The following is a 25849-nucleotide window of genomic DNA, read 5'->3' on the forward strand; positions in this document are numbered from 1 at the left end:
AATGGGCTTAAACTACCATTTTTAGGACTGAAAAACAGAGTTTTTTACAGTTGAAAACCAGCTCAAAAACAGTTTGCAAAGGTGGCAAAACAAGTGTGCAAAACAAGTTTAAAGAGTGATAGTTATACCTCTTGAAGCACAACACACTTCTAGGCAACAAAACCAAGAAACATGACCTTCAAGAGCTCCAAGGAGGCTCCAAGAGAGCTTCAAGAAACCTCAGCCCAAAGATGAACCACTCTTGTTATGGGTTGATAGGTTAGAGTTTGATGTATGCAAGCTTCTAAGCACAAAGCTCTTAGAGAGAGAGAAATCTAGAAAGAGGATTGTAGAGAGAGAGGCTCCCAAACTTCTTCCTAAATTGTTCTAACCTCCAAAACCATAGAGAAGGCTCTCTATATATAGAAGAATGAGGCTCCAGGTCTCAAATATCCCAAAAGGGACAGCTGGAACAGCTGGAAGTAAAATATCTGTAGAAAACTGCCTTTCTGCATCAATAGTCGGCACTGGATCACTGATGGCCAGCACTACATCATTGTTGGCCGGAATGGGACACTCTTCAACAGTAGGGGGCCGACATAGGCCATTCATAGCCGGCACATGGCCAAAAAATCCCATTTATGGGCCAGACTTCAACCGGACATAACTCCTTCATCTGGACTCCTTTGCAGGTCATTCTTAAGCCTAAATTGAATCCATTGAAGTCTTCTTTCCAATGGTGGCATCCTCACTTCAGAATTCCAACTGTGAAAAAAGTTATGCCTGTTGGAGTGAAGATTGCTCAGTTTTGGTCCAACCCAGATTCATGCCAAACTTCTCCTCAACTAGTTTTCTTCCCTCCTCTCCCATTTTATTCAACTTCAAACCCCTAAATAAGGTGTTTTGAAATATTTTTCAAAGAGTTCACCTCTCTTCCATTCATTTCCACTTTGTCCTTGCTCAGTTTACCGAAAAGCGCAACATTTAACAAAATGCGAGCGTCGGAGCATCGTAGAATCATTTTCAAAAACTATTTTGAAAGAGAGGGTTTAAGGTTTAAAAATCATTTTAGTCAAAAGGCTTTGGTCCAAAAAAGGGTGTGAAATTGGGATTTGAAGCTCCTCTTGCCGAAGAAATCGAATCTTCGCACTACACAACTTTCATCACCAAGCAAACAATCAGTAGCGCCCAAGTTTTAAGAGCGGTCAAAAATTGGGTGTCTACAGTACGTCATTTCATGTCATAAGTGAATGTCAAAACCCGAAGACAACCCTTTTGGCAAGGTCGTAAAAACTTGGACAAACAAACAAAATGCAAATGCAGTTGGTTGAACCCGAGGGTTGCCTACATATCCCTTTGCAAGGAATCAAACAAGCGTAATTCATGGGCAGGATGCAAATGAAATGTTCAAAACACAATTGAAGTTGGACTTACACTCTTTGCATAGTCAGTTGTTTGAACGTTAGGCTTACGTGTACCACACTACCGGATTTTGAAAATAGTTTGGCAAAAATTTCAAACAATAGCGCCATTGTCATATTATTTAATGTCAGAAATACAAAATTATTTTGATAAAGTGATGATCAAGTTGACCAATTTGATATCGAAATTTATCAACAGAAAGAAACATTAAAAATTCTTAAAAATGCCAAATTTTGTTATTTTTCCGTTGTTCTTCCCACACCATTAAAAGTTGTGAATGATGAAAATTTATTCAATAAACTTTCATGGTTGAAAATGTAAAAGGCTATGAGAATTAAAAATTTCATGGAATCGGACAATTTCACAAAGAGGAAACGCAATTTGGGTTTTTGAAAAAAGTTTTCAACCCATGATTGTCTGAAAGAAAAAAAATCAACCAATACTTTTTGAGTGTTGAAAAAATGTTTCAAACGCATTAATGTGTGAAAGAAAAAATTAACAATTTAGTCTAGTAAGTGATACAAACAATTTGGTTAGAAAGTGTGATCATAAGCCAAATATGACTGAAAATGATGAACAACCATGTAACGCCCTAAAAATTAACCCAATATATATCATTGACATGCATTATTTAAAGAAGACATTTTATTAATTCATTCATCAGAGTATTACTAAATAATCGAATAAAATGCCCTACAGGCTTACATCTTTCCAAGCCAACACTTGGATACAAAAAAAATACGAGTTCTAACTCAAAACAAGAAAAGCCCTAGACTTGAGTATTTACATGTACTAACAAATAAAAGCAAACAACAGAAAAATAGTCTTCAGAATCCAAGTCCTTCCAAGCTAAGTCCTTGGAGGTAGCTTATCCCCTGAACCTGAAAATGATGTTCCCATAAAGGGTGAGCCACAGCCCAGTAGAAATATACTAAACCACATATAAGTAACGAATAAAGCAATAGCATTCAACAGATGGTTAACCAGGATAATCAATTACTTCATTTTACAGTCTCATGACACTATTGTCTAAAATACGTTTTACTTCCCAGTTTTATCAACATGGCTCAGAACCTGGCCAAACTTACAACAGTGAATTACATATATCGTATTCACATCCTTCCAATATCAACAAACAAATGAGACTCAAACTCAAATAAATCAAAACACTTCATACTTCCAGATTGATACACATTTTAGTGCTGTATCAATAAAACACTTCTATATAAATAAGCACACATAAAAGTGATGCTAATGGAGTCCATCCCCTATCTCCTCCTAAACAAAATCCGGTTTAGAGGTCCATCCCCTATCTTCCCCTAAACCGTGGAGTACATCCCCTATCTCCTCCCACACACAAAACAATGTATGCAAATGCAATGCTCAATCAATACACATATTCTCTATCAATGCAATAGTCAAAATTTATGACTTAACCAATGTGATTAGTTTCAGTTAATCCTAATCCACATGCAATGTCTACAACAATCACGACTATCCTCCACCGATAGCCCAAAACAGTTATTTCTAAACTGAAAATAACTATGTCCACAATTCAATAGACAAATGATACAAATTATCCAATTATGCCATTTAATCAATGAATTCCCCAATTCCATGAATTTAACCATCTTTTCCCAATTCCATGAATTACTTATACAAATCAATTCAATAATTCAACTAGGGTTTTTCCCAAAATTTACCAAAATATTCCCAACATATTAAAATACCAAAACTTAGAACGTAACCTATAAATTAGAGTAGGAAATCCCTACCTCAGAGAAAACAACCCAAATGGTGAAGACAGAGATGAGTGCCCAAAGACCAAAATGCTCCAAATTGCCAAATGTTCAGATTAAATGAAAGCTCTCGACTCCCTCTATCTTTTTAATAAAGCAACTAGGGTTGAAACACTCTCTAAACAGATCAAACCTAAGAGAGAAGGTGAGTAGGGAGAGAGAGAGGTCGAACCTAGGGTTTGAAATCAAAAGAATATGAAAAAGACTGATCAAATCCCGCTGCTGTGTATTTAAACTGGACAGGCTCGCTCGAGCGAAGACTTGGTCGCTCGAGCGACAAGACACAGAGAATCTACGCTCGAGCCAAGGAAGCCTTGCTCGAGCCAACAACCCAAAAGCTCGCTCGAGCGAAAGAAAGCTCGATCGAGCGAAGAACTCAAACCCTCAGGTCTGAAACCAGACTCACGCTCGAGCGAAGGAACTATTGCTCGAGCGAAGAACAAACTAACTCGCTCGAGCGAAAAAAAGCTCGCTCGAGCCAAGAATGCAAAGCTACAGGTACAACCCAGACGCAAACTCTCGCTCGAGCTACCAAACCCCGGCTCGAGCGAAGAACCAAAACAACATCTCGCTCGAGCGACAAACTCCTCGCTCGAGCGAATAACCAAAATTCTGGACAGCAACACTTGGTTTCTAAACCCAACCATCCTGAACAAAACTGCCCAACACATCCTATAATTCCAAAAGAGAAAATAAGGAACAACAACAACAACCATTATACAATGACAGAATCTACGGAACAGTCCGGATACAATAATCAAATGGGAAAAGACCGGGGTCGTTATAACCTCCCCCCCTTCAAAGAATTTCGTCCCCGAAATTAGGCACAAATTTGAAAACAGGTTTTTCTCAATACCCAAAGATAGTATATAACAATAATAAACAACTTGACCCAATACTGGTCACTTCATCTCTTTATCAAGAGGTATCCCACAATATATATAAAACAACATATATTTCAACCTGCACCACTATTATGCATTATTCCTTTCAATGTTAACAATTTCCATATCATATTAAATTGCATGATATATATATAACACATCCAACAATGTAATCAACATATACAATGTTACACTAATCTTCTATAATGAAACAAGTTTCAAGATACACCCATTTACCAAAACATACTCAATGTTTTACAACTTAAGACATATGTAAAGCTCTTAAGTTCAATAATATAACAGAATCTAATTATAAGATTTCAAATCAACAAACATGTCCGGATATTTCTCGCGGACTTCCAATTCACGTTCCCAAGTGGCTTCCTCCACTCCGTGGTGTTTCCACAAAACTTTGACCAAAGGGATGGTCTTGCCTCGCAAAACTTGATCCCGCCTATCCAAGACTCGAATCGGTCTCTCCTCATATGAGACATCCTCATCAACTACTAAATCGGTCCAATCCAACACATGTGATGGATCCGGCTCGTACTTCCGAAGCATACTCACATGAAACACGTCATGTACTCCGGACAATTGCGGCGGCAAAGCTAAACGATAAGCAGCCTCGCCAATCCTCTCAAGGATCTCAAACGGACCACTGAACCGAGGGGACAACTTCCCACTCTTCCCAAACCTCATCAAACCCCGTCTAGGTGATATCTTCAGAAAGACATGATCACCCACCTCAAACACCAAAGGTCTCCTCCTACGGTCGGCATACGATTTCTGACGACTCTGTGCTGTAACAAGCCTCTTACGGATAAGCTCAACTTTCTCCGTCGTTTCCCTCACCAACTCTGGACCCAACAAAGGTGCATCACCCACCTCGGCCCAACACACAGGAGATCTACACGGTCGGCCATGCAAGACCTCAAATGGTGCCATACCGATACTAGACTGGAAACTATTGTTGTAGGCAAACTCCACCAACGGCAAGTGCCTCTCCCACGACCCACTAAAGTCTAGAACACAACCCCGAAGCATATCCTCAAGTATCTGAATAGTACGCTCGGACTGTCCGTCAGTCTGAGGATGATAAGGCATGCTAAAGGTCAACTTAGTGCCTAAGGCACTCTGCAAACTCTGCCACAACCTGGCAGTAAAACGAGGATCTCTATCTGAGACGATCGTCACTGGGACCCCGTGCAATCTCACTATGTCCCGAATATACAAGTCGGCAAGATGATCTACCGAATCTCTCACGCGCATAGAAATAAAGTGCGCCGACTTAGTCAACCGGTCTATAACCACCCAAATAGCATCACTACCCCGCTGAGTCCTCGGAAGACCTACAACGAAGTCCATAGTGACATGCTCCCACTTCCACTCGGCAATAGGCAAGGGTTGCAACAAACCCGCTGGCCTCTGATGCTCGGCCTTCACTTGCTGGCAAGTAAGGCACTTAGATACGAAAGCTGCCACATCTCTCTTCATACCCCGCCACCAAAACTGGCGACCCAAATCCCGATACATCTTAGTGCCTCCCGGATGCACCGCAAGGCGTGAATGATGAAATTCTCGGAGTACCTCCTCTCGGCAAGACTCCGGCACAAACAGACGGTCTCGGTATCTCACACTCAGGTCGGAATATACCGTCAAACCCTTCTCAACCTTCCCACCGGAAATCTTCTCACGGAGAGATTCTACCTCAAAATCACCTCTCTGAGCCTCTAACACTCGAATCACAAGTGAAGGCTGTGCAATAACAGAAAACAAGGCCGCAGCCTCAACGGATTCGCCCAGAAGTAAATCAAACTCCCCAAGTGCACCCAACATCTCCCATTCTCGGATGGCAATACTAGCTATGTCACCAACAGGTTTCCTGCTAAGGGCATCGGCCACCACATTGGCCTTTCCCGGATGATAATGCAACTCAAAGTCATAATCCTCTATAAATTCCATCCACCTCCTCTGCCTCAAGTTCAAGTCCTTCTGTGTAAACAAATACTTCAGACTCTTATGATCCGAGAACACCTCGAACCTCTCACCATAAAGATAATGCCTCCAAATCTTCAAGGCAAATATCACAGCTGCTAACTCTAGATCATGCGTAGGGTAATTCTGCTCGTGAATTTTCAACTGACGTGAGCCATAGGCAACTACTTTCCCCTCTTGCATTAACACACAACCCAGACCCTCTCGTGAGGCGTCACAATAGACTGCATAACCCAACCCTCTCTCTGGAATAATCAATACTGGAGCGGTAGTCAGTCTAACTTTCAACTCCTGAAACGACTTTTCACAAGTCTCACTCCATACAAATTTGACTCCCTTCCGAGTCAGCCTAGTCAACGGTGATGCTAACCTGGAGAAATCTTTCACAAACCGACGGTAATACCCAGCTAATCCCAGAAAACTGCGGATCTCAAATACACTCTTAGGTTGTGCCCAATCCTGCACTGCCTCTACCTTGGATGTATCAACAGACACTCCTTCACCGGATACCACATGGCCTAAGAATTTGACTTCTCTCAGCCAGAACTCACACTTCCCAAACTTGGCATACAGCCTATGGGCTCTAAGTAACTCAAGCACCACCCTCAAGTGTGCCTCGTGTTCCTCCTCAGAAGGCGAATAGATAAGGATGTCGTCCACAAAAACGACTACAAACCGATCCAAGAATTCCCGGAAAATCCGGTTCATCAAGTCCATAAAGACTGCCGGTGCATTGGTGAGTCCGAATGGCATCACCAGAAACTCATAATGGCCATACCGCGTACGGAATGCCGTCTTCGAAATATCCTCTTCCCTGACCCTCAACTGGTGGTAACCCGATCTCAAGTCTATCTTAGAGAAACAACGGGAACCCTTCAACTGGTCAAATAGGTCATCTATACGGGGCATAGGGTACTTATTCTTGACCGTAGCCCGATTCAACTTCCGGTAATCTATACAAAGTCTCAAAGCACCTCCTTTCTTTTTAACAAAGAGGGTCGGTGCTCCCCACGGCGAAACACTAGGACGTATAAAACCCTTGTCTAATAACTCCTGGAGCTGGATCTTCAACTCAACTAACTCGGCTGGGGCAAAACGATAAGGTGCCATAGAAATCGGTGCTGTGCCTGGCACTAGGTCAATGGAGAACTCAATCTCCCGATGCGGTGGCAAACCAACAAGATCCTCAGGAAAGACGTCCGAGTACTCACAAACCACCCTTGGCAACACAATCAGTGTCTCCTCATCCTCACTAATCGAAAGGTTAGCAATTAAAATACTAAGCTCACTCCGTCCTCGTGGAACATACCCCGGTGGCAACACATCACCAACCCGATCCCCCAGAAAATGAAAATACTCTCCGCTCAAGGTACAACAAGTGACCCTCTGGCGGTAGCAATCAATAACTGCCCGGTATGACGATAACCAGTCCATACCCAAAATAACATCGAAACCCCTCATAGGCATAACGACAAAGGAAAATGGGATTCTATGATAATCAACCTCTATATCACAACCCCTAACACCTTGTTTTAAAATCAATTCACCCCCAAGAGGTGACACTACACATATAGGAGATGCTAACTGTGCTAATTCCAATTCCAAAACAGATGCAAATGCAGCAGACACAAAGGAATGAGATGCACCCGTATCAATCAAAACATTAGCAACCGAGTTGCAAAACAAGAAGGTACCTCTCACAACTGATGGAGTCGGTACAAGATCCTGCGCGGTAACAGCGTACACGCGCCCAGACGACCTCTGATCAACCTGCTCACCCCTAGGAGCATAAGATTGCTGCACTGTCTGGGACGATGAAGCCCCCTGATTAGCCCTCGAGGCCTGACCCGACTGAGCTGGCTGCTGACCCTGAATCGGCCTCAAACCAGATGCACCAGGTGTGCCACCCAACTGTGGGCAATACCTCTTCATGTGCCCTGGCTGACCACACTGATAACACGAGAGTGGCTGACCTCTACCCTGACTCTGGCTCTGAGATCGAGCCGAAGATGATGCTGCTCTCTGCACTCCTCCCCTCTGAGGACAAACTGGAGACTTGTGGCCCAGCTGGCCACACTTGAAACAGGTAATGTCTCCCTGACTGCCTTTCCCCGAACTAGCACTCGGTACAGGAAAAGTCGATCTCGAAAAGCTACCCTGAGACTGCTGGGGATTAAAACCCTTCTGTCTCCTACCATCACTCTGACTATCCTGACTCCTCTTGGAGCCCTTCTGCCCTTCCTCCTCCTCCTGCATCATGATCTCCATATGGGCTGCAGCATCAACCATACGCCCATAATCCCGAATCATAGTTCCCCCAACTCTCAGCTTGAGGCCACGCCTCAACTTCTTCTCAAACTCAATACAACGGCGTTCCTCAGACGCCACCAACTCAGGTGCAAACCTGGACAAACTAGTAAATGCAGCCTCAAACTCGGCCACTGAAGAACTCGCCTGCTTAAGCTGACAAAACTGGTCTCGCAGTTTCTCCCTGACTGTCGGAGATAAAAACTTCTCCTGGAAAGCATTCACAAAAGCCTCCCACGTACCTCCTATACGCCCCTTAGTAAACTTCCACCACTGACCCGCATCCCCCTTCAACTGGAAAGATGCCAAGGTCACTTTCAACCCCTCGTCTTCGATGCCAAGCATCTCAAACGTCTTCGTTGTCTGTTCGAGCCATTCATCTGCCTTAAGTGGCTCTTTAGGATCACCCACAAATTCATCCGGATTAGACCGGAAGAACTCCCTCTTCAGAAAGGAAGGTCCTGCATCCGCAATAACAGCCTGAGCTTGATTCTTAGCTCTGAGAATGCCTACTGACTCCCTGAATGCCCCTGCTATCTCTCGGGCTAGAGCGCCCATAGCCTGCTGTCCTACTGGCTCGGCCACATTGGCCTGGCCAATTCCCTCTTGAACTGCCGGAATCTCTTCTGGCACAGGCAACTCCTGCCTACCCGGCCTACCACGCCTACCGCGTCCTCGTCCTCGTCCTGACATCCTAATAAAGGAAACAAAGACATTAGCACATTAATAAATGTGCCGAAGCTAAACACTCGCGTCCTAATACAATGGACAACAATAATTCATTCCACGTAAGCACATAATCACATAAGCACCTACGAATTTCATTCCCGGATAATGATAGTCCCAATGCGTTACTATAGTTCCGGTTGGAAGCAGCAGTGATCAAGTGCCTTTCCAACAAGACTACTAGAAACTCAAGGGTCCAATCAACATCCTAGAAACTACATTCCATACTCACATAATCACATAAACATGTTATCACGTAAGCATATAACATTACACTAAGTCTCTATCAAACGAGACGAACCCAATGTGATACTAATCACTTCCCACGTACCCAAAGTATTCAAACCCGGTACGCTCTGATACCAATTTGTAACACCCCAACCCTTCACATGTCATCGATATTGTCCGCTTGGGCCACGCCCGCACAGATTTGTTCTTCCCAGTGGGTCACCCATCCCAGAACTACTCCAGCGTAAGCACGCTTAACTGGGGAGTTCTAATAGGGATCTCACCACCCAGGAAAAGGCCTCAATGCTATATAAGGGTCTAGGTTTTTACTTTTATAGCCCAGGAACTCCCCCTCCATTCCCGATGTGGGACACCGGGGCCTTACAATCCACCCCCCTTAAGGCTGCATGTCCCTGTGCAGTAGCCTGCCAGCTCGCTAGCCCGCCCACATGCACCGAGAGACGCCAGGGGCCCACACTCGGTACTCCGGAGAGTCGGCTCTGATACCAAGTTGTAACGCCCTAAAAATTAACCCAATATATATCATTGACATGCATTATTTAAAGAAGACATTTTATTAATTCATTCATCAGAGTATTACTAAATAATCGAATAAAATGCCCTACAGGCTTACATCTTTCCAAGCCAACACTTGGATACAAAAAAAATATGAGTTCTAACTCAAAACAAGAAAAGCCCTAGGCTTGAGTATTTACATGTACTAACAAATAAAAGCAAACAACAGAAAAATAGTCTTCAGAATCCAAGTCCTTCCAAGCTAAGTCCTTGGAGGTAGCTTATCCCCTGAACCTGAAAATGATGTTCCCATAAAGGGTGAGCCACAGCCCAGTAGAAATATACTAAACCACATATAAGTAACGAATAAAGCAATAGCATTCAACAGATGGTTAACCAGGATAATCAATTACTTCATTTTACAGTCTCATGACACTATTGTCTAAAATACGTTTTACTTCCCAGTTTTATCAACATGGCTCAGAACCTGGCCAAACTTACAACAGTGAATTACATATATCGTATTCACATCCTTCCAATATCAACAAACAAATGAGACTCAAGCTCAAATAAATCAAAACACTTCATACTTCCAGATTGATACACATTTTAGTGTTGTATCAATAAAACACTTCTATATAAATAAGCACACATAAAAGTGATGCTAATGGAGTCCATCCCCTATCTCCTCCCAAACAAAATCCGGTTTAGAGGTCCATCCCCTATCTTCCCCTAAACCGTGGAGTACATCCCCTATCTCCTCCCACACACAAAACAATGTATGCAAATGCAATGCTCAATCAATACACATATTCTCTATCAATGCAATAGTCAAAATTTATGACTTAACCAATGTGATTAGTTTCAGTTAATCCTAATCCACATGCAATGTCTACAACAATCACGACTATCCTCCACCGATAGCCCAAAACAGTTATTTCTAAACTGAAAATAACTATGTCCACAATTCAATAGACAAATGATACAAATTATCCAATTATGCCATTTAATCAATGAATTCCCCAATTCCATGAATTTAACCATCTTTTCCCAATTCCATGAATTACTTATACAAATCAATTCAATAATTCAACTAGGGTTTTTCCCAAAATTTACCAAAATATTCCCAACATATTAAAATACCAAAACTTAGAACGTAACCTATAAATTAGAGTAGGAAATCCCTACCTCAGAGAAAACAACCCAAATGGTGAAGACAGAGATGAGTGCCCAAAGACCAAAATGCTCCAAATTGCCAAATGTTCAGATTAAATGAAAGCTCTCGACTCCCTCTATCTTTTTAATAAAGCAACTAGGGTTGAAACACTCTCTAAACAGATCAAACCTAAGAGAGAAGGTGAGTAGGGAGAGAGAGAGGTCGAACCTAGGGTTTGAAATCAAAAGAATATGAAAAAGACTGATCAAATCCCGCTGCTGTGTATTTAAACTGGACAGGCTCGCTCGAGCGAAGACTTGGTCGCTCGAGCGACAAGACACAGAGAATCTACGCTCGAGCCAAGGAAGCCTTGCTCGAGCCAACAACCCAAAAGCTCGCTCGAGCGAAAGAAAGCTCGATCGAGCGAAGAACTCAAACCCTCAGGTCTGAAACCAGACTCACGCTCGAGCGAAGGAACTATTGCTCGAGCGAAGAACAAACTAACTCGCTCGAGCGAAAAAAAGCTCGCTCGAGCCAAGAATGCAAAGCTACAGGTACAACCCAGACGCAAACTCTCGCTCGAGCTACCAAACCCCGGCTCGAGCGAAGAACCAAAACAACATCTCGCTCGAGCGACAAACTCCTCGCTCGAGCGAATAACCAAAATTCTGGACAGCAACACTTGGTTTCTAAACCCAACCATCCTGAACAAACCTGCCCAACACATCCTATAATTCCAAAAGAGAAAATAAGGAACAACAACAACAACCATTATACAATGACAGAATCTACGGAACAGTCCGGATACAATAATCAAATGGGAAAAGACCGGGGTCGTTATAAACCAATTGTTTATGAGTTTGAAATTTTTGACATTGTTCAAGATGTCAACATGTTAGACTTTTAAGGCCATCTTATACTATGACTTTTGTTATTCAAAATCACTTTTAGATTTGTGGTTCACATCAAAACTTCATTTTGATAAAATGACCTACAGAGCAACAAGTTCCAAATGTTGTTTTTATGCAATAGTGAAAAATATGACCATACATAGCCAATCAATTAAGCAAAATGGCGATTAATTAATTGCCAAATAATGCATGTGTTTGGTTTAATAATTATACAACTCTTTAAGAATTTATGACTTCTCATTCTTAAAGAGTTAGAAAGGGGCATTATTTACACCATAAACCATTTTTCTGTCGATTATGGCCAAATCTAGTCTTATTAATTGTGACCTATCGATTCAAATCATGAATTATTCTTCTAAGAATAGTTATGGCCATAATTAAACACATTATTATTCTTATTTTTATTTTTTTTTGTGCAAGAGGCATACATGTTACTTATTTGAAGTAATGAAAACATGGGCTTGATGTTGAAAATGTGGAAGTTGGCATGAATGCACAACTGCTTCCGACAGTTACTTGCATTTACTTGAAGTTGTTCATTGTTCTAAACCTATAAATACGCTAAGGATAATACAATAAGAAAATGATCATCAATCTACAACATTAGAAAATATCTCTTTTTCCTTTTTATCTTAAGAGTAGTTTAATCTTAACTTCTAGGGTACAATAGCATTTGTCTGTAACAAAATTCTTCTGTTCATCAATAGAATTTTTACTCACTTTGAAGATTATTGAAATTGTATTTTGAAAAATCTAAAATCCTCAAGATATTGATTTGTGATTATGTTTCAATTTAAAACAATAAATAACAAGATCAATCAAACAATCAAGACAAATCGATATAACGATTTAACACGGAAAAAAAATCACAATTAGAGCGCCTCTAATTGTAATAAAAAAATCACGGGCCAAAACTACAAAACAATGCACTAAGAAGACAAAAAGAAACTACACAAAAGTACTCTCAATTACATAGCGAATCCACACCCGAATTGAACCAAACTCTTCCACCACCATCTTCACCTTGTAATTGTCGTTACCAATATTGAATCCACAACGTTAATGTTGAATCCACGATGATAAGTCACTCCGGAATCCACCAAAGCTTTAGACCCAAGCTCTCCAAAATCCACCAAATAACACATCTTTCTTTTGTGATCGTAACAGAAAAAAACAACCCCTTGATAAAGTCAATATGAAGCTCATAGATTCATTGATCACTCTCAAATCATCAAAGAAACACTTACAAAACACCCTCCAATATACCACACTTTGGTTTTTCTTTCTTTCTAAAAGCCTGGATAGGTTAAACTCTAAAAACAGTAAACGGTGCACTTTATAGAAAACAAGATCGCAAAGACCGCTCGAGCGCACACTTCACTCGCCATAGGGAGTTGGCCCCTAGACCCCTATGAGCTAACCAGCCAGCTCGATCCCGTACATAATCAACGAAGTAGCAAACATGAAAGTCTCAAGCTCACAAACTCCTCTGCATAAGCACAACTCGGGTTTGATTTGCATCTAAACACTCACATCCTCAATGAAACAAAAGAGAAAATAAAATTATAACTGAAAGGAGTTACACAGACAATGGGTCATCGATCTGTTCACAGAAGCTTATGTGGCAGTCACATCAGCTAAGTGGAGATCCACTTACTATTAGCAATAACAATAATAATAATAACAACAACAACAACAACAACAATAATAATAATAATAATAATAATAATAATAAAGTAAAAACAAAAAACAAAGCATCATGTGTCACTTAAGCTTATCTGCTACTCTTTCCACCAAATACACGAGAAGAAATAGCGAGCGAACCAAATCATCCTCGGTGGAGAGACAATATTGAATTCGAAGACATTTTTTACACGAGTTTGAAGACCCCGTGACTTTGAAAACCTCTTGTATGTCGCCGCCAAACAAGTATTGCATATTTGTCATCGTCAAAATTTTTTTTTTTTTTTTCTTCAACTTGCTCCATCTTTTTTTTTTTTCTCATGATTGCATGTTTATCAATTTCAATAATATGATAGCATGTTCTAATAATGAGTCTTTTTTTCCCAAAGCCATTGAATATTGATTACTTCTTGTTTTCTCTGCATGTTTTGATGATGTCTTCTTCAAAGACTAAATGTTGTTTAACAAAGGGTATTTTTTTTAAGTCATTAAATTTATTAGTTTTCTTTTTTCCTCCTGGTCCATCCTTTTTACTGTATCTTTCATTTTTTTTTTCTTCTCCTGGGTATCATTCAAAGCCTTTTTTTAAAATCATATTTCTCATAATGTAGATTATGTTATTTTTTTATTTTTGACAAATTAGTTTTTTTCTAATTGTATATTCAACTTCACATAGATTGGTTTTTTTTTTTTTAATTTAGTATAAAAAAATCTTTGGTAATGTACGTTATAATTGCAGTGATATTATATTATGTTAAAGTGTTGTGTGTTATGATGTAGCAACATTGAAGATGAAATGAATATGGAGTTGAATGAAGATGATATTGATAATGAAATAAACACAGAAAATGTTGAAGATGAAATTAAGAATGAAACAAACACGACAAATGTTGCAGAGAAAATTGAAGAGCCGAAAGTTGGAATGACCTTCAATTCTATTGATGAGATTTATGTGTATTACTCAAACCATGCTAGGGGAAACGGTTTTGTAGTGGCTAGAAGAACTTCAAAAAAGGGAACTGATGGAAAGAAAAAGTGGATAACTGTTGCTTGTAGTCATACTGGATAGTTGAGAATCAAGACAAGCAACCTTGTTAGACTTTGACTACAAACAAAGACAAATTGCAAGGTTGGGCTTAATGCAAGACTACAGGTTGATAAAAAGTGGATATTAAGCTCAATCTATTTTAACCATAATCATGAAATGAGCCTAAGGAAATCCAACAGAGTTCTTCAACCACATGTGAAGAGGAGACTTGAATTGAATGATAAAGTTGGCATCAAAATGAGTAAGAACTTCAATTCTCTTGTGATTGAGGCTGGGGGCATGAGAAGCTTTCGTTTCTAGAAAAAATTGTCAAAATTACATGGATCAAATTAGGGGCTTAGAGCTTGGAGAAGGTGACGCCAATGCCATGCAGAATAATTTCTTGAAAATGCAAGCTAACAATTCAGATTTCTTCTATATAATGGATTTGAATGATGAAGGTGAATTAAGGCATGTACTCTAGGCTGATGCAAGGAGTATGGAGGCATTCAAAGAGTTCGATGACATGGTCACATTATTTGACACAACATACTTGGTCAACAAATATGACATCCCTTTTGCTTTATTTGTTGGGGTTAACCATCATGGGCAATCCACATTAGTAGGATATGGACTTATCTCATGTGAAGACACAAAGACATTTACATGGCTATTTCAGGCTTGGCTTACATGCATGTCAAGATATCCTACTAATGCAATAATTACAGATCAAGACAAAGCCGTGAAAAAAGCTATAAAGATTGTTTTCCCTAATGCACGACATCGTTGGTGTTTGTAGCATATCATGAAGAAGTTCCTTGAAAAATTGAGAGGGTACAAACAATATGAAACAATCAAGTTTTGTAGGCAAAATGTAGTTTATGATTGTGACATCACTCGGGGGCTACCCATGCACGTTAAACAGTTCGAACCCTCAATCTCTTTGATCTAGTCTCACGAGTGCAATGTGAAACGTAGACAAGAGTCCACATTTGGTAAATTTTAGAAAATTCATTTTATTTCAAAAATCATTTGCCAGAAATGGACTGCGTCATCAGATCTCAGAATTACTACCTAATATTTATTTTGGGAAAATTAGGAAATCTGTGACTCATGCCAAGGCCACTGTTTGTCGTAACCAAGGATGTTTGGCTTAGAACCTTAGGTATGAAGGGGGAAAATCATTAATTGAGCACGCCCGCTCACCCGATCAAAAGATCGGCCTTTACTAACCATGATATAATTTTTATTTCCTTTATATGTTTATATTCCGATTATTTAATAAATCCTAAAAAAAATTATTATGTGAAGCATACAAGTTTAGACTATGTCATCCACTTTGAAACAACTCAATTTCATGTAGTTTTGAAAGAGTTTTGAAGATGTACAAACCCAAACAAATTGAGTTTACAAACATGAAAAATCAGCATCTTTCCAAATTAAGTGACATAACCTCCATCCACTGGCATTCATATAATTGTATCAAGTAAACAAGTAGCCACATGGTAGGATGCTTAAACATAATAAAAAACACACACACAAGCGGGATGCTAAAGCATAAAAACTTACATATTTACCGACGTCTCGCAAACAGTTACAAAACAAAGTTAGTAAAACATGCATGATCTTCTATACAAAATCCTGATGCAATTCACTCATGAGATGCAACTAAAGATTTGGCTTCTAAAATATGATATGTGAATCATCTCAAAAACATGAGGTAGCGCACATAATCACATAGGAATTGATTAAATCCACAAATGCAAACTTAGCCGAATCAAGATGTATGAAACATGGATGTAAATATGGATATAATGAAAAATAAAATATGATGCATATTTACAAATAAAGAAAGCAAGTAAAGGAATGGGATAGAAAGAAGCGGGCGAGAAATTATTACAACATTTTAAATATTACAAATCCAAGGGAAATGAATAAATATTAGAACACAATATAAAAATCCTCACAAACACTCAAAATAAAATAAACATAAGAAAATAGCAGCTTCAAGCGCCTCAAAGACCATCGGAGGTTGATCTTCTCAACGTCGAAAAGTTACCCGGTTTTGCCTAGAGATTGCGGGCATGGTCATGAAGGTTGCAGGCGCAATGGTGTACTTTTAGGTGGCTACCCGGCCAACTAACGGGCTGGGTAGCTCGATAGGCTCGGCCAAACTCTGTTTTCTTAGATTTCCACAATAAAAATAGAACTAAAAACAATATATATGGAAGTCTCAACTCACCACTTTTAATTAGATTACAACAATATATAATATAACAAGAAATCAAAGCAAAAGAGTAAAATAAGTAAGAAATGCAATGGGTTCAATATGACATCCGATTGAACCTAACTCAATTTTATTATCTTGTGCCTCTTTTAGTCTAATTTTATTAGCCCTTTTTTATTACCTTTCCATTCTTTAATCATTTTGTCCAAAAGTGATAATTACATCCACTACTAAAGAGAGCGTCAAACAAGAAGTTTGTTCTTGGCATAAGAGATATGTAATGCCCTAGTAATAAACCTCCGAAGAGATTAAATCAATTAGCATGGAAGGTCTCTTTCTCATACTTAAAACAAAACTAAAAATAATATATATGAGACTCTCAACTCAACACTTTCCATTATATTACAACAATATATAATATAACAACAAATCAAAGCAAAAGAGCAAAATACGTAAGAAATGCAAGAAAATGAAATAAATTGAAAATTCACCTTTTCAAGAAATGATGAACTTCATGATTTCCAAACTTCCTTTTGATCACCCTCAAGTATATAAATTATGTTCTCAATCCTCAATTTGAAAGCTTGGAATTCTTGCTAGAATGATGGCTTGGAGGTGTATGTGGTGAAAAGTGATTGTCTCTCTTATTTTTGTTCACTTTTACCATCACCCACTCTTTCTCTTGATCAAAACTATTGAAATTCAAGTATTTCTGAATTTTTGGAGGAGTTTTGGTTGTAAAAAATATGGAATTCTAGTTTGTATGGAAGGTATGGGGTGCATATGGAAGATATGAGTGTTTTAGCTCAAAAACTCAACTTTTTCTCGTTTTTCATTCTTTTCTCTAGCTCAAATGTTCTCTCATTTCTATATTCTCTTGCTCCTCTCAACAATCTGATGTATACATGTAGGCTAAGCAAGTGGAGAAATGGTGGAAGACAAGGTGAAAGACAAAATGGAGATAATGGAGCTAATGGAGCACTAACGAAGCTAATGGGAGACTAAAGTGGAGCCTTATCTCTAATGGATCAAGCACTAGATTATGGAGGCTAAGTGTATATGCATTTGGTGATGAATATATCAAAAAATGGGTCAATGATGTATCCCAACCGAACCAAAACCAAAAAAAAAAAAAAAAAAAAACAAGTTTGATGTTGTTTCGGGTCGGGTCAACAAAATCTGCTCTTAAGCCCAACTTCAAATAGCCATATCTCCCTTATCCGGCCTCGGTATTAGATGATTCTTACATCTAAATTGAAGCCCCAAAAGTTTACTTTCTACTGGCGGTAGCCTCACATTTAAATTCCAAGTGTTCAAAGAGATATGCCTAATTTAGTGAAAGCTATTCATTTTCTTCTTAACGATTTGATGATTATCCTTTTCCTAAACTAGTTTTCTTTCATCCCCATCTATTTACTTCACCTATAAACCTATAAAGAATATGTTTTTAAATATTTTTCAAAGAGTTTACCTCCCTTCTATTTATTTCCACTTTGTCCTTACTCGGTTTACTAAAAAATGTAATATTTTAATTGAAATGGGAGCCTCGAAACATCGTAGAAATACTTGAAAAAATATTTGAAAAGAGGGTTTTAGGGTCTAAAATAGTTTAGCCAAAAATGTGTGAAGGTTGGGATTAAAGCTCAAATTTCACCTCTCTTTTGAGGATTCTGTGAGAATCACATTCTAATTGTCATCATCAGGTAATTAACAGAAAGCGCCCAAGTCTTAGGGCCAGTCAAAATGAGGCGTCTACAATGATTCATTAACAAAAGAAGAATTTGAAGAAAATTGGGGTATATTCATTGAGAAGTATCGACTTGAAAACAATGAATGGTTGCATGGGTTGTTTGATGAGAGGCATCGATGGGTATTGACTGTAATAGCCCAAATTATTAACATTCAATAACCTCAGAATACTCATCAATATGATCTGAATTCCAATTTACTACATCTATCACATGCGAATAAGATATATGATTTATATCATCAATATAATCATTAATCTCATTGCTTGTATTCATAATATACCCAAGAGATTTATAAAACACTCCACATGCAATTATACATTCAACACTTCCTGGAACATGAGTCTTTAGCATGTAGTGTAAATAAGTAAGCTAAGCGCAAAATAATGCCCCACAGGCTACAAATTCCAAGGCTTATGCCTGCTTACATATAATAGTTATCAAACCCACAAATGTATAGCCCTTGGCTTGTCAAAATAAGGCAACAAAAGGAACATGCCCCGTGCTCCAAAACAGTTCCTCCACGCCCTTACTTCGGCGGGATCACAACATCTTTACCTAAAAATGGTTTTCATTAAGGAATGAGCATAAAAACCAGTAAAGAAATCTTAATGAAGTGCATACAGTATAACAGTCACATGCGGTAGATGCATATGTTATGTCATGCCAAAAATATAGATTTTCTCATTTGACACTTTTATGCTATGCAATTGCTAGAAAACATACTCAATTCAATTATCCAAAATATAAACAAGGGGCGGTAAATATGACATTGGTAATTCTTAGGTTGGTGTCTGCAAATAAACTCTCAAGCACTACCAAAACCACTTTACTAGCTCTTAACCAGAAGGAAATTGGACCTACTCCACTTGTTTTTGGACTTTGACCATGGACCTTGAGCCAACTCAACTTATAACCAACTACCTAACCGGACTTACCGATGTATTTACCCCCTTAACTCAAAACAATATTTGTTTCCAATAAATAAATAAATTTCCAAAGAAAAAAGGCATTATGTCAATGTGGTAACGATTTGTAAACATGAGACATGAGATGAGATGTTAATGCAATGTAATGGCATTTTAAATCCTCCAATCTCTCAACAATTCCCACAACGCAACAACAATAACCCATAACCGGTTATTCAAAATCAATATCTCTACTCAATATGTAATTCTCAAGAGATATTAAACAATTGTATATATCTCGGTTTTTCACAAAATCAATGGAAATAAACATGATAACTAAACATTTAATTCCCCGAATTCTCAACAATGTCAAAATATCATGCTAATCTCCTCATTCTCAACAATGTCAAAACATCATGCTAATCTCCTCATTCTTTGATGGGTATATCAACTCAAATACCACTTTGAAGCAATTTGTTGAGCAACACGAGAATGCTTTGGCCAAAAAATTGAAAATGAAAATATTGAAGAATTCTGTTGTTTCAATTCTTACATCCCTTGTTTTAGTCAATATGAGATGGAGAAACAATTTTAGAAAGCTTACACAATTGCAAAATTCAAAGGGTTCCAAAAAGAGTTTTTAGTAAAGATTTATTGTTATGTTTTGTTCATGTAAGGAAGGCGATAACTTTTCAGTGTATGAAATCGGCAAAGATGTATCATTTGGATCAAACCTCCGGTGTGCAACTTTCATTGTTCATTTTGTTAAGGACACAAGTGAAGCTACTTGTAATTGTCAATTAGTTTAGGGGAATATTGTGTCAACATATCATTGTCGTCTTCATGAAGGAGGTTCATTGTGTGCCTAACAAGTACGTCTTAAAAAGATGGAGCAAAAATGTAAAAATAAGCCACAGTAAAGTTCGGATAAGCCAAACATGATAGGCCATCCAAGCATCATAAGGGTGAATCCACATTTTGGGCAGCCAAATATGGTTACAAGGAGAGTATGCAATACACCCATTCCAGATATTATTGAGACGGTGTGGCTAGAAGCTTATTTCTTTTTTTTCTTTTTTATATTTTATTAGGAACATCATCATCCACCTCAATCAACCCAACCAAGTTTCACAAAGATGTTGACTGAACAAGATGAAGATCCAACAATTACATAAAGGTAGAAGTGAATAAAAGTTTTTACCTTTTTACTATATAAAATGGCATGTAATATTTTTTTGTTATTTTTTCTTTCTGCAGAATCATGACCAACTCTATTTCCTGCTAGTCACTGGATGAAGAATCTGTTTGTCACTGTTTCCTACAATTTCGGTAGCTATGTTGTGGACTGGAATTCTCCTTTCTTTGATTTTGGTCGTAACTGGTTGTGTTGAAGTAGTCTTATGTAATGCACTGTTATTGTACTTTTTGGACCTGATTGTGTTGGAGTAGTCATTTTATTTGTTAGTTTCTTGTTGTCACGGTCTTTTTGTTGTCAGTTTGGTAACTTGGTAAAGAGTAGCATAACAAATATGTTTGAGGCATGGCCTTTGACAAGTCTGGTAAAAATTACGTCATTTTTTATGACTGCTCTAATGCCACACAATGTTCATTTTTATTTTATTTTATTGGATAATAAACAACAGATAGTAATTACTAATCAACATCATATAGTCATTACAAAAAAGCCATGGCTAATACAAATGTTGGTAATCCAATTAGTAATCAACAATATCAAATACAGATGTTACAACCATTGATTTTACTGTCATATTCAATATAGTCACTACAATACAAATTAGAGAATCTGTCAACCAACATCTTTGAGAAAGAAAATTTATGCTCCATCTTCAACATCAAGTCTTAATTTTCCAAATTTTTGGTGTTACAGTTGATCAACCTCTAACTATTGTGCTCTTCTATGAGAATTGAAGGCGTTTTAGATTGTATTTTTCATTCTCACAAACAAAATACAATTTCCTCTTGCTTGCCTTTTCGGACAATAACATAGTAACATCCTTGCTTCTCTGACACTGCGTAAGCAATTTTCTGCTCACAAATCTCATTTCATAATTCTCAGCATCATCTCCACCTCCCTACTACAACCCATGTTACTTGATAATGATGATGATGATGATTAATTCTGCAAAGAAAATGAAGTAATCACCAATAAGAAGATAAAGAACTCTGCGGGGTTGCTTAACAACTCTGCCGGTCCCAAGTCCGGGTAAAGGAGGAGGGTTGTGTGTTAGGTAGCCGACAGCCAACACATAAAAAAACCGTTCAGATCCTTTATGACATGAAGCCTAATACTCTGAATCGATTAAATACTAGGTCGTTCCCCTTAAGTGATGCGTTACGCCTGCCTCCGGGTGTTTCAAAAAGTGGGCAAGGGGCGCCGCATCGACGCCTGGGTGCGGTGAAAAATGAGTAAAGGTTTCTGCATTTTTCTAGATGAGCGCGGCTAAAGAAACTAGTCCAAGATTATAGGTTTAGAATAGCCACATGGAATATGAGAACTTTAACTGGTAAGACTATAGAATTGGTAGATGTCATGATTAGGAGACGAGTTCGTATAGCTTGCGTACAAGAAACTAAGTAGATAGGTGAGAAAGCTCGAAAAATAGAGGATACCTGTTTTAAGCTGCATTATAGTGGCAAGGATAAACACAAGAATGGGGTATGAATAATAATTGCCAATAGTATTGTAGAAAATAGAGTTGCAGTCATTAGGAAAGGTGATAGGATTATATTAGTTAAACTAGTTATTGAAGAGAATATAGTGAACGTTATTAGTGCATATGCCCCCCAAGTAAGATTAGATGATTAGACTAAGAGAGTTTTTTGAGACCAAATGGATGAGACTTGTAGGTGGTGATTTCAATGGCTATGTAGGAGTAGATAAACTAGGATATGAGAGGGTGCATGGTGGGTATGCTCCTCCCTCTTCTGACCTAGTGGTGACTAATACTATGTATAAGAAGAGAGGAGCATTTGATAACCTTCAAGAGTGGGTCAATTAGGAGCCAAATAGATTACTTTCTAGTAAGAAAAGAGGTTCATCTAAAATGTAGCGACTGTAAGGTGATTCTTGGAGAGCTTGATGTCTCAGCATATGGTTTTGGTACTAGATTTATGCTGCAAAGGGCAATACCAAACCCAGAAAGATAGTGGGCATTGCAAAACTAGATGGTAGGACCTGAAAAGGGATAAACTAGACACATTTAAGAATAGAATGGATAAAGAAGGTACTTGAGACTTAGAAGATGATGCTAATACTATGTGGAACTCGATGGCCAATTGTATGAGGAGAATCTCAAAGGAAGTTCTTGAAGAGTCGAAAGTAAAGGAATCCAACTTTAGGGAAACTTGGTGGTGGAGGGAGGAGGTCCAAGCGATAATAAAGATGAAAAAAGAGAGCTATAAAAAGTGGCAAAATGATAGAACTGAGGAAAACCTTAAGCGCTACAGATTGGCCAATAAGGAGGTTAAAAAAGTAGTGAGGGAGACTAAGTTGAAAGCCTATGATGACCTATACACTAGACTAGAAAGGAGGGAGAAAAAATGATATACAAACTTGCTAGGATAAGAGAGAGGAAAACAAGAGATTTTAATCAGATTAAGTGCTTCAAGGGTGAGGACTCTAAGGTGTTGGCGAAAGATGAAGAGATTAAGGAGAGGTAGAAAAACTATTTTGAGAAGCTGTTAAATCAGAAACATAGAGGTAAGTCAAAAGGGGAGGAAGTAGACAGTAATAAAGAAAATCAGGACTCTAGGTTCTATCATAGGATTTTGGACTTTGAAGTAAAGTTTGCACTTAAGAAGATGAAATTGAATAAGGTTTTAAGACCCGATGATATACCTATTGAACCATGAAAATGCTTAGGTAAGAAGGGAGTTGTTTGGTTGACTAGGTTATTTAGCAAGATTTTATTGACTAGGAAAATGCCAAAGAAGTGGAGGAAGAGTAGTTTAGTATCAATATATAAGAATAAAGGAGATGTTAATAATTGTAACAACTATAGGGGAATCAAGTTAATATGTCACACGATGAAAGTGTGGGATGAATGATGGAACATCTATTACAAGATATAATAGAAGTGTCAAAGAACCAATTTGGATTTATGCCTAATAGGTCAACAATGGAAACTATATATCTTTTGAGGAGAGTAATAAAAAAGTATAAAGAAAAGAAAAGAGACATTCATATGGTTTTATCGATCTTAAGAAAGTATATGATAGAGTACATCGAGATATAATATGGTGGGTGATAGAGAAAAAATGGGTGACAAAAGATTACATTGATGTGATTAGGGATATGTATGAAGGTGTAGTAACCACTATTAGATCGCCTGCTGGAGAGACGAATGAATTTTCAATTTCGGTAGGGTTACACCAAGGATCAACCTTAAGTCCTTATCTTTTTGCTTTAGTTATGGATGAGTTGACATGCGATATTCAGGATGATGTGCCATGGTTTATGTTTTTTGCAGATGATATCGTGTTAGTGGATGAGACTAGAGGAGTTAATGCTCAGTTGGAGATTCGAAGAAAAACACTTGAATTTAAAGGATTTAGGATAAGCAGAACTAAGACAGAGTATATAGAGTATAATTTTAGTAACAGTTATAATGAAAGTAGAGGAGAAGTGAAGATTAAAAGCCAAAAACTACCTAAGAGTAAACATTTTCATTATTTAGGATCGATTATCACAACACCTAGGGAGATTGGAGCGGATGATGTGGGCCACATAATTAAGGCGGTGTGGCTTAAGTTGAGGAGTGCGTCTGGCGTACTGTGCGATAAACGAGTACTTATTAGATTAAAAGGGAAGTTCTATAGAACGGCTATTAGACTAGCAATGTTGTATGAGACGGAATGTTGGGTAACTAAGAAACAACATATAGAGAAGATTGCTGAGATAAGCATGCTAAAGTTAATGTGTGGCAAGACTAGAAAAGACAAAGTTAAGAATGAGTATATTCGAGAATGAGTAGGAGTAGTACCGATAGAAAATAAGTTGAGAGAGAATAGATTGAAATAGTTTAATCATATACAACGGAGACCAACAAAACCAATAGTGAAAAGATACGATACAGTTACAGTAGATGGTAATGTTAGGAGAAGAGGTAGACCTAGATTGACGTAGACTAATGCAGTAAATAGAAATATGAATCTCTTTAATTTGATTAATAAAATGGCATTGGATAGAGTCGAGTGAAAAAGAAGAATTCATACAGCCGACCCCATTTGATGGTTTGGTTTATCAATGAAAAGATAGTTAAACCAAGAGTGTTTAATTCTTAAGAACAATATGGCAGCAGCCTTCTTGTTTTTATTTTTTTGTCTTTAACATTCTTATTAAATCAATACAAAAATCACCACTTGCAGAGTGAAATCATAGAAACAAGAGTCATCCATTTCAACCCCCATTAGAACAAGCAATCAACCCAAATTCCCCAATCACCCCGTACCCTTTACTGAAGTCCTCCCTTGCTCTTTATTTAAACGATTCTACAAATTAAAGAATTTCATAAATAAAATTTTAAAAACGACCCTAAATTGAAAATTCCTAACTTTTACAATCCCTAAATTGAAAATACTGAAATTCCTAAATTAAATACCCTTTGTTAAACCAACATTTTAGTCTTTGAAGAAGACATCATCAAAACATGTAGAGAGAGAGTGAGAGAGAGGGGGGGGGGGGGGGGGGGGGGGGGGGGGGGGAGAAACCATTATCAGAACATGCAATCATATTATTGAAATTGACAGACATGCAAACATGAGAAAAAGTGGAGCAAACTGCAAAAAAAAACTCAATTTTTCCAACAATGACAAATATGCAGTACCTATTTGGCGGCGACATACGAGAGGTCTTCAAAGTCATGCCGAAAGGGTCTTTGAAATGCTCCCTTTTTTTGTTTGGAAAATGAGTGAGTAATTAGTACTTTCAGTAATGATGTGGCAGTGGCCCCATTAGGGATGATTTGGTATTTTGATTTTGGAATTTTTTTTTTTCAACAATGATTCATCCCCCTTTTTCTCCCACCCCCTTTGACCCCCTCTCTCTCTCATTGGTTACATTTTCTTTTTCTTTTTTTTTTTTTCCTGCTCCTCCAATCACCCACTGTCACGTGACAAAGGGGGGTGAGGGGGTGACCCCCAAAAGAGAGTCCCAAGCATTATTCTTTTTTTTTTATTGAGTGTCATGTCATTAGTAATCTTTTTAGAGCTCCAAAATTAATAGTCTCTATCATTATTATTTTTGTTTTTACCTTCCTTTTTTTTTTTTTTAATTTCCAATAGTAATTAAATGTGGCTGCCCACATAAACTTT

At 38.3% G+C, this 25849-nt stretch overlaps 1 long non-coding RNA gene across 1 annotated transcript; it reads right to left on the reverse strand.

Moving 5' to 3' along the window:
* Positions 1 to 18899: 18899 nt before the first annotated feature.
* On the reverse strand, positions 18900 to 25423 carry LOC114257358 (uncharacterized). Its single transcript, XR_003627594.2, has 2 exons — positions 25363 to 25423; positions 18900 to 19166 (listed from the first exon to the last, which is right to left on the reverse strand). It is a non-coding gene; the product is annotated as an uncharacterized LOC114257358 (long non-coding RNA).
* Between the last annotated feature and the right edge of the window lie 426 nt (positions 25424 to 25849).

Source organism: Camellia sinensis, chromosome 3 (assembly GCF_055761805.1).
Source record: "Camellia sinensis isolate YWXY chromosome 3, ASM5576180v1, whole genome shotgun sequence".
Classification (NCBI taxonomy): Eukaryota; Viridiplantae; Streptophyta; class Magnoliopsida; order Ericales; family Theaceae; genus Camellia; species Camellia sinensis.